The sequence below is a fragment of the Hevea brasiliensis genome, chromosome 14, assembly GCF_030052815.1.
Source record: "Hevea brasiliensis isolate MT/VB/25A 57/8 chromosome 14, ASM3005281v1, whole genome shotgun sequence".
Taxonomy (NCBI): domain Eukaryota; kingdom Viridiplantae; phylum Streptophyta; class Magnoliopsida; order Malpighiales; family Euphorbiaceae; genus Hevea; species Hevea brasiliensis.
In genome coordinates this window covers 77,064,480-77,075,354 of record NC_079506.1, presented here as the reverse complement: position 1 = coordinate 77,075,354, position 10,875 = coordinate 77,064,480, and the positions used below count along the sequence as shown (strand labels likewise).

The 10,875-nt window shown below is 32.9% G+C and overlaps 1 pseudogene; it reads right to left on the bottom strand.

Annotated features, from left to right (window-relative positions):
- Positions 1-2,192: 2,192 nt before the first annotated feature.
- LOC110633882 (uncharacterized) lies at positions 2,193-6,097 on the bottom strand (annotated as a pseudogene).
- Positions 6,098-10,875: the final 4,778 nt, after the last annotated feature.

Sequence of the window (10,875 nt, the reverse complement as noted above, 5' to 3'; positions counted from 1 at the left end):
ACAAACCAAAATTGTCTGTACCGATTGAAAAATTTTCCTAAGTATTTTCTTGGTATTCTAATGTCATAGGAACCTCAATGACCCTTCTCTGGAGTCTTAAAAATTATTTTATGAATTTTTTCTCGGGTCTAGGGCTCCTAGTTGCGAGAACCGCAACTTCCCACTAGGTTTTCCATCGCTAGGGCACCGGCTCATTTAACTTGGTTGTACTTTATTTCTAAAATTTTTTCTAAATTTTTCTTGTTAATATTTGAGTCAATTATGATTCCTCACTTCAGTTTAAATATTTTTTCGGACGTTTTAGTTATCCGGACCGACACTGGTCACCGGAACAATAGAATGTACGGAGTTGCTGCCGGGAGGGTGTTACAAAATTAGATAAGATTGGGTGCTTCGGCATCGAATGTGACATTTCTTGCTCGACTATACGGTAGATCGGGTAAGAGGCATTACATATCTTTTTGGTACAAACTTAATCTCATGACTTTACCTAATAAATTCATGAAACCTTTATATAATAAATTGTAATTTCCCTAAATCCTTTTTTGTTTAATCCCTTATACCCTCCTATTTGCATCTACTCCTACTCAATGGTCATGCAATGGAAAAGGGCATTTTACCACAAGGTGGTAGTTGAAAAACAAATTAACTAAAATGGGATAACATAGAAAGTATTTACCAAATGTGGTGGAATTTGCTAATCTGGAAGAGAGAGAGTGGCAGACTCAACTAATAATAGCGTCCATCTATTTGAAAACTTAAAAAAATTTACAATTGTATTAAAAAGTCAAAAAAATAATTAAAAAAAAAGTGTGAAAAGCGACCATGGCTAGCGTCTAGCTGCCTGGTCTGCATATATGCAGGTAGACGCTACTAAGAGTAGCTATTGGCTGGGTCTTCTGGTCTTTTGCCTGGTTAGGTGACATCATGCAAGTGGACGCTACCCTAGGTAGCGGCTTGCTGACAAGATTCTCTTTGCACGGCGTGCTAGCGTGCACTACATGCATGTGAGTTTAGCAACTAGAGTCAGTTATGGTTAGCGTTTAGTTACTTGAAATGTTCAATCTTCAGGACGCAAAATATACTAGCGTCTACCAATAATTTAAATGCACCACCAATTCTCTCTCATTTGCTCTTCAGTAAATTTTTGAGCAAAAGAATTTTAGCACTCAATCCTTTTTATTTTGCTCTCTCACTCTCTCTCTAGCTATAGAGAAAAATTTGAGCAAAAGAATTCTAGCACTGACTCTTTATTTTACTCTCCCTCTCTGGCTACAGATAAAGAAAGGTGTATAATTTTGTTTATGGTAATTTTTTGTTGATCATATATAAAAATTAGACAAAAGGCCTATTTTATCCTTAAACTATTGGCCAAAAAGTCAAATAAGCCCTTAAAATTTTTTGGGTCCAAAAAAGCCCCTCAACTATTTAAATAGAACATTTAACACGAAAGTTAATGGAATTAAACTGCTGTTTCATTGTAAATTGAAGCATGGCCCACATTAATTCAAAAGAATGGAAGCTTTAGCTATGGAGGATGAAAGGAATAGAGCGACTATGATAGAAGTGGGGTTGGTGTTTCGTCTTTTTGATACAATGCCCAATTTATAATGGCTTCAAGTTTTAAACTTTTGAATCGAAGGAACATGAAAAAAAAATGATGGCTAAGTGAATAAAGACACAACATAAATAGTTAAGCTATTTAGAATATCTGGAGAATTATAACAAAAAAAGGGTATTGTATTAACATACCCAACGTCTGTATAAGAAGCCTTCTAAATTTTAAGACCTTTAGCTTTTCAGGACTATTTTTTGTGTAATTAGTTAATGTCTTGAGTGTGTAAAATGAAATCTAGAGTTATAAGGGCTCTAAGCATAAGTTTTAGAACTCAACTTTATAAGATAAACTATTCCATTATAAATGTAACAGCACACCAACATATTCATGATTTACAACAATGCATAGTGCTCAGCACCTAATAATGACCTTTTAATCATTGCCAAAATTCAGCCCCTCAATTCTTTTAATGGCAAATTCATGGTTCTTCATTTTTATAAGTAGATGACTAACAAACTAATTGTTTGTATAAAAAAGGTATACAACACATGATCACAGCGTCATTTGTCCCTATATATATTAAAACTCAAATACAACATTTAAAAAATATTATATATTTGTTGTTCTAGCTTCATCAAGTATTGAAGGAAAAAAACTCAACATACCTTGAGCTAATTGTGATCTTATCATTACTCATAGCTCTTTTAGCTTCCTCAACAGAAACAAATTCTACAAAATGCCTCTACAATATGTAGTTTTCCCATATGGGTGACACGCAATGCATATCCTGTCTTCAACCAACTTGAATTATTTAAAATTTTCAATTACTTCAAGTTTTTGCACAGAAAATGGAAGCCTCCGCATCTTCAAAATCTTAGTATATTCCAATTGATCCTTATCACTAACCCTCTTTGCTTTAGACGATGGAGGACTTCTATTATAATCAATATTATAGATTCCTTCATAATTAACCTTTGCAGCAACTACATTGTAACAATCTTGCCTCTTGCACCTAAAAACTTCCAAATACCTATGCCTCATGTTTTGTTGATCTCCCTATAAAGCAAACTCAACCTGTATGGATACTATAAAGATGAGACAAAGGCCTCTCTTATGAATCGTCCATAATGTTTAGTCCAGTAAAAAACTTAATGATGTCTATATCAATGCAGTTGAAAGGAAGCCCCCTCAAATGAACCACAGGAAAGGTAAAGACTGAAATCCACCACTATTGTTGTAGGGTTAAAAGCCACTAAAACCATTACTCACCTTCGGATCTGTACATGGTTGCCTTTATGTGCTTGTTATTTCTAACTAATTATGAACGTCTGGGGTCTACTGCAAAACAAAGAGGACTCCTTTGCCCACTTGAAATTTTATGTATGGTTCGTGGGCTTCCATTAATTGTGTGTAAGCATTGGGGATTAGCTTCACTTCCAACAAATATATCACGACTAGTAGCAACAGTTACGGCTTACCTTGAGGATCAACTTGATCACCCCATAAGAGTAGAGCTTGGTAATATAGGATCAGATGTTAATTGTCACGTGACCACTTGATTATCATTTGCTTCAAGTTAAACTGATATTGGTTAGCTTTGGTCTTAAATGCCCTATTTTAAATAGTTGAGGGCCTTATTTGAACCCAAAAATAAGTTTAAGGGCTTACTTGACTTTTAGCCAATTGTTTAATGGCCAAAATAGACCTTTTACCTAAAATTTTATTTTTATAGTTGCAGAGATATTGTGTTAGGTTAGTGGTGGGTGGTTTGTAATTTTTTTAAAAATGGTAATATTATGGATATTATTAGTTTAGAAGACTAATAATTAAAAATGAAGTTTTGTTGATTAGTTTGAAAATAAAAGAAGAATAAATAAAATTATTTGATTAGTTTGAAATATTTTAATTTATTAATATTATGAAAAAATTACATTTTTTTACATATATGACATTTTATAAGTATAAAATTTGAATATGGTCACTATTGAATATAATTATAATTTTTTCCTGTGTTTAAAAGTTACCTTGTGATGCAAATCTATATTTGAACTGTTATAAGAATTATACATCACAAGTGCTGAGGTTGCTTATTAGTTGTACAAAATATCATATCAATTTTACAAATGTTTGTTAATAATACATTTATTAACATTTCATTGAACTATATAGAGACAAATTAAAAGGTTATTAAGTATAAAATGTAGACAAAATTTTCTTCTCCATACTACCAACATGTTAGAGAATATTAATAAGTACTAAATAGTTGCTTAAATTTACAGAGCTTCTTATATTTAAATTCAATATACATTGTTTTAATATTTTGACAACAAATGATTTTAAAATGATAAACTATTGTATATGTTAATATTTGCAATACAATTAGAAAATTTGATAACAATATAAATTTTTTTTTATAATAATGAATCAATTTAAACTGATACCTAATTATTAAAATTACAACAAGGATATGTTATTTAAGAAGATTCTCAATGTGAATATGTTGAAACAATAATTATAGAATCTATACTTTTAGGGGCAGTGCGGATTATATTTTTCTTGGGAAGACACTTAGTGAGTGTATATGTACATTATCCAAATAGGGTTAGATTTAGATAATTTAATTTGTAAAAGTATGTGTATTTTAAAAAATGTATATGTTTCATTGTTGTGTATTATCATTGAAAATATAATCTAGCCTAGAAATATGCATTTCATAATTGTTGATTTAACATGTTTACATTAAGGATCATCTTTAATAATATGCACTTATGGTGATTTTAAAAATTAAGTATTAGTTGAGATCGATTTAGTATTGTGGAAAAAAATTTTACTGTTATGAAATTATTTTAATTGTAGTGCAAAAATTAATATATATAATAATTAACTATTATGAAATCATAAGTTATTGAAATATGAAAACTATGTACATTGAAATTAAAGATAAGTTGTTATGCAATTTTAATCAAGTATTTAGCACTTAGTCATATTCCCTTACATGTTGGCAGTTTGGACATAAAATTTTTTATTTATATTTTATATTTTAAACCTTTTAATTTGCCATTATACAATACAGCTAGAGATTAATAACTTTATTATTAACTTTGATAGGAATGGAAAGAAAAAAAAATGGACAGTAGAAATTACTTCAGGCTAGGTTCATCAGATTCATTAATACTTAGACACTAGAGACTTTATCACTCGGAGTCCATATGGGAAGCTAGAATGCAGGAAGAGGTGTTAACCTGTAGATGTGCTTCACTTGGATGCCCCTCCAGCATTGATCATTCCACATTTGAGGGATAATAGTTTTATTAGAGTAGCCCGACTGAGGTTTTTTGCATTAGATTGGCATTTGATAATAGCTCTAGTAGAAAGGTGGAGGCCAAAAATGCACACATTCATGTTGCCAATAGGAGAGTGCATTATCACTCTAGAAGACATTAGCATAATTACTGGATTACACATAGATATGCAGTAACTGGCAACTATAGGTTGGATTGGACATCTATTTGCGAAGAATATCTAGGCATAAGGCCACCTCCACAAGCATTTAAAGGATGTGGACTGTATATATCATGGCTTGTGCAATAATTTAAAGTGATTTATGAAGAAGCAGATGATGCCACTTTGCTTGTACATGCACGAGTCTACATACTGCGTCTAATTGGAGGTTCCCTTTTTAATGACAAGTCCAATGTGCATGTTAACTTACTATTCCTACCACTACTTGAGGATATGAGACAGGCAAGGTAAAATAGTTGGGGTTCTGCAAGCCTGGCCTATTTATACAATAAGCTTTGCCAGGGAGCAGATCTTGAAACTAAAGAGATTTCTAGTGCCTTTTTCATCTTATAGATTTGGGCATGGGAGAAAATTAAGACGGTTGGTCCATTCTTACCAGATCCAGCATTGGGTGATGATGTTCCATCGGGTAGTAGGTACGTATATTAATATTTCTTTTTATATCTAACACAAAATTCAAACATATATTCATTAAAAAAAATTAATGGTTTACCTTGCAGGTGCAGTAACAGGCAACAAGTTACGTAGGTCATGACCATGTACTGATATAAATGAGATATAATATTAACAGAATGGCAAATCACGATGTGAGATACATTATAACATGTTTGTATTAAATTAATTATTAAAATTATCTTATTCTGATGATTTGAGTCTAACAATTAGTTTTTTTTTCTTCATTTATATTTGCAATTTATATGAGAACCATACACCCAAGATGTATTAAACATTATGCATGATTATTACACGCAAAGGGAGGGTGTGTGGCGAGCGATGGTGCCACTTATCTGTTTTCACATTATTGAGTGGCACTAACCTGATAGGGTATTATGGCAATTTAGGTTGTAACAATCAATCCCTCATGCCCCTAGTCAAAAAAACGCACTGCTTCAAACTTTGCTTCGACAACGTGATGGTCATTGGGCAACATTTCATGCCCAATATATTAATAGGTGGAATAGATGTCATCAATTCATATTCCCAAGCGAAGCTGCTATGAGGCCACTCTACCACCATTCATAGTACATGGAGCAGTATCATCGAGTGTCTAGAGGATGGATATCAGTAATAGGGTAAATTATCATTTCTACATTTTTCTTAAATATTTATTTGCTTATTTAAATAATTAATTGTGTAATTTTATTATATTTAACATTGTGTTTTATAGAAGGACGGCCTAAAGGAATTATTTATTACATTGGTAGACCAATCCCTACAAAATGTTAGATATAACAGAAGATTGATCCTAAACATGTTACAAGCTCTGGAGGAAGAGAAGCGTCTTATTACCTGATGACCAATATATCTAGATTTACCCCCACTAGTGCATGTTTTTAGAGAGTAGTTAGAAGATCCACCGATTGCACAACTGCAGTAGCAACAGAGAAAGTGGAGGGGTGATCTAGCAAGGCGAAGGGAGCCATTGCATTTGGTTACAACAACATACACTAAAGCGTGCTGCACCTTGTATTTTAGCATCCCTTTAAGAGTTATGATACGGGGGCTTTACCTCCTCCCCAATTTCATGAAGTTGGTCGGTTGACATCCATTCCGACATTCATGAAATTCTTACAGAGCCAGTACACGGATTGGACCCTTGGTCTATCCATACTAGGCCCTTTTAGATAGCGGATGCCGTCTTCCTCACATCATGTGACCCAATAAGAAAGAACATCCTTCGACTTCATTGAGACTTAACATCCTTTGAGTTCATTGAGACTCATCATGTTCACCCCTTTCTCATGATTGTACACTGATGTACCTTCAACATCTAGGTATGGCTTGGGTGGTGCAGAAGCTTTTGATATGTATTTTACACCTCGTGATTTGGGACTGGGGACTTTCACATCAGGGATGGGATTATTTGGCCATTATGAATTGGGTTCCATGCACAATGAGTCGAGTCCATCATTAAGCATTCAGCAAATGGGACCAGAACTTCAACTTATGTCCACACAAGATGTTGATGAAACTAAACATCAGGAAGAACATCATAGGCATGGAAGGTGGGCTGGTGCTTTGCGTAATGCAGGACAAAAGAGGTGTCTGGGCTATGGCACATGACCTTTTTAATATTATCTTGCTCTATTTTATTTATAACATGTATTTTATATGTTTCATAAATGACATTGCTTAAAATATATCACATTTATTCTGTTATCTAAAATTTATTTATTAATAATGTGATTAATTTTTCAACCCTAAACCATGTTTGTAAATTTACCATTAACAATTACTATATATTATATAATATAACTAACGACAATTAAATGCAAATAGAATGTTCGTACAATAATGTAGTTATAGATATAATAAACATAAGTCTTTAAATTTAAATTATCCATCATGTCACACCTTACCCCTCCGTAAGGCATAACATGATCCCGTATAATACTTAATGAACTACCAAACTTCACCTACCGATAACTCATTAAGTACCCTACAAGGGATTTTAAAACGATTTTCTTACATTTTGGAAGTGGTGAGCATTTTAGTGAGAATTAAAAATTATTTATTCAAGCTTAAATACTAGTAAAAATTTTGTCCATTTTAAATTTTGCCGCAAATTTTATAAAAATTTTGACAGAGTTCCCTCTGTATTTTGAGAAACCAGTTCTTCAAAGACCTGTAAAAAGCACTTCCAAAAATATTTCACAACTCCCAACCTTCAATGACTCAAACATCTCAAAATATTTAATATTTCCATTCACAAAACATAAAGCAGAAAATTCATATGAACAAATATTAAATTTACAGAAGAGAATCCAAAATAATATTATTACAATTTATTTACAACTGCTCAACTTACATTGACACAAATAACATTTCTATATTTACATCAAGATTATCTACAACGATATAAAATAATACCCGTACAAAATGGTCAGAGTAGTCCTCGATTCAACAGCAGCTCACTCGCCGCTTTCCTTGCTCTTATCTCATGATAAAGAAAATAAGCCATCGCTGAGTATAAAAATACTCAGTGGTGCACAATAAAAAATTTAAAATGCAATAAATAAATCATTCATTGCCAAACACAATTCAAATGTTTCTCAGTCACATTTTGCAAATATCAAAGTTCATAATGATACCATTTTGTCAAATAATCCATTAAACACAGTTTAGTCAAACAATTTCATAAACATAGTGTTGCCAGAGTCAAACACAGTGTTGCCAGAGTCATACACAACTTAAGTCATGACACAAAATTTCCGATCAATGCCGCGTTATACACCACGACAAAGCAATCTACAACCCCATTAATCGAAATCAATGAGGGAGGTGGCTAGCTAGCTAATGAGTACTCATCCGATCTACAACCTCAACTGGCAAGCCAGAGAGGGAGGAAAATAAACGATCTCAACCCCATAAATGGAGGAGGAATAATAAGTAACTGTCATGCTAAGTGTGAATCAAAAATCCATTTCAAACATTTCATTCAAATATTGCATACAAAAATCAAATCAATTTCCAAAGTTACAATTTGATCAAATCAATTTCCAAAGTTACAATTTGATCACAAAGTGGCAACACAAAAGTTCATAAATTCATAATGCGTACAAAATCAATTTTTCAAGGATAAAATGCTTAAATAGGGTTTATTGTGCACAAACCTCAAGCGAGTCGTCCCTTAGCCTCGACTTGGTTCCTCGGGTTCCTTCCCGATATTCTTTTCAGCTGAAACACACAATTTTACAATGTTTCAGTACTAGAACTTAACATAAATCCAAAATAAATTTAGCTTCACAATTACCTAGCTCTAACGTGCTAAATTCGATGTTCTTTAAATTTTATGTTTCTGGTTACTTCACTGCACTATTCAAGTCAAATAGTTGACTTTCTAAGGCTTAATAGGTATGGGAACTCCAACTTCACCCACATACCACATTTTGGTCATTAAACTTGTTGGTTTTGGTCATTTTCTCAAAGCTTAGGTCATTTTGGCAAAATTGCCAATTTTCGGTTTTGGTACTCTGAAGTTGCACTGTTCCATTGGTCAATCTACTGTTGGAATTTGACAAAACTTCCTTCATAGAAAATGTTCCTTATTGTCTTAAGTGTATTCTCATTTTTGGATCACCCCAATCAGAGTTTTGTAGCTCAAGTTATAGCCAAAATATAATTACTGTTCACGTGCACTATTTATGCTGAGATTTTGGTTCTGGTAGATTTTTGGTCCAACTTTGTTCAGTAATTTGATCAAGTTAAGTTCATAATTTGGTCTAACTTTCTTCATATGAAATGTTCTACTATGTCTTAGGTTTCCATCGGTTCAAGAATCGCCTATATCGGAATTTTCTAGAGAGAGTTATAGCCATTGGAACTTTACTGCTCAATGGCAATTCTACAGAATCGCAGGTACAGTAACTCCACTTTGCTCAATAATTTGACTAGGTTAATGGCATAATTTGGGATGGTGCTCTTCATAAAAGTTTTAGGTCTATATCTTATCTAATTGCTGGTAAACTTTCAGGTCAATTTGACCTGTCTAGCTCAAATTATGACCAAATGAACAGTTACTGTTCATTTGGTAAGTTTGGTGCAGTGGCAACCTGCTCTCATTTCACTTTGGTCAATTGGTTCACCAAGTTTTAGTCAATTTTTGGCCATGGTTCCTTAATGAAAATTGTGCTATTTTATGTCTATTTTCATCTCCAATTGGTGGCATATCAATTGGGCTTGTAAAATTCCCGTTTTGGTCCTTCAAAGTAGGTTTGGTCATGCTGCCAGCAACATGACCAATTGACCTACGAATTTGTCTTCCATTCTAACACTTCCCATACATTTCCTTTGGTTATTATTGACCATTTTTCAGTCCACAATTGTTCAAAGATATCATTTATGCATTTCTCCAAAATTTGGTTCACAAACCCTAACATTCAAACCCTAACTCACTTAATTGTTATAATTAATCACATTTATGCATTTCCATCTTACTACTACACTCATGTAAGTTTACTAACACCTTTAATTCATTCCTAACACATCAAATTCTCATACATCCATGGGTGGCTGAAATTCACTAAAAGTCCCCCAACAATTGTTTCCTTTGATTTTTTGATTAAAATCTAAGTTAAATTAACTTAATACATGTGAATCAAAACCAAAATTTCAAAGTAAATTACTTACCTTCACTTGAGTTCCAATTCTTCAATTTCACTCCCTTCTTCTTTTTCTTTTCTTTAAGTTTTTTCTTCTCCTTTTTACTCCCAAGTGATGTATCTAGGTCTAAGAGTGTGATTTTGTGTTGGAGTTTAAGAAATTTATGGGAAGAAACTAGAGAAAAGCAAGCTTTCTAAGTTCAAAAATGGTGGTAATGAAGAGAAAATGAGAGAGAGAAATGGGAGAGAGGGAGTGACGGGAAAGGAGAAGTAAAAAAAAAAATTTTTTCTTTTATTTATTTTGGTTTATGGAAGACTACAAAAACCTAATTAATTAATTAAATTAATTAATTTATTTATGGCATCATGCATGAGGTCATGCATGATGTTATCACCTTTTTACCTTTTTCATTTTTCTCTTTTTTTTTCTATTTTTCTATTAGTTCTTTAATTTAATTCTCAATTCTGAAATTTTCTTTTCTTCGATTTTATTTGACAGTTAGGTCAGGAGTCAGCTCTCGGGTTCAATTGACCAAATTACCCCTCGCCGGTTCATCCCGGTTTGCAAATAATTCCATATTTCTTCCGGCTCCCTGACCTAATTATTTGACTGGCTTAACAGTTCTTTTTTGTGATTTTCTCTTTTCCACTATGTTCATAAGGGTCCTAAGGACCGCAGCGTCACTTTTTACG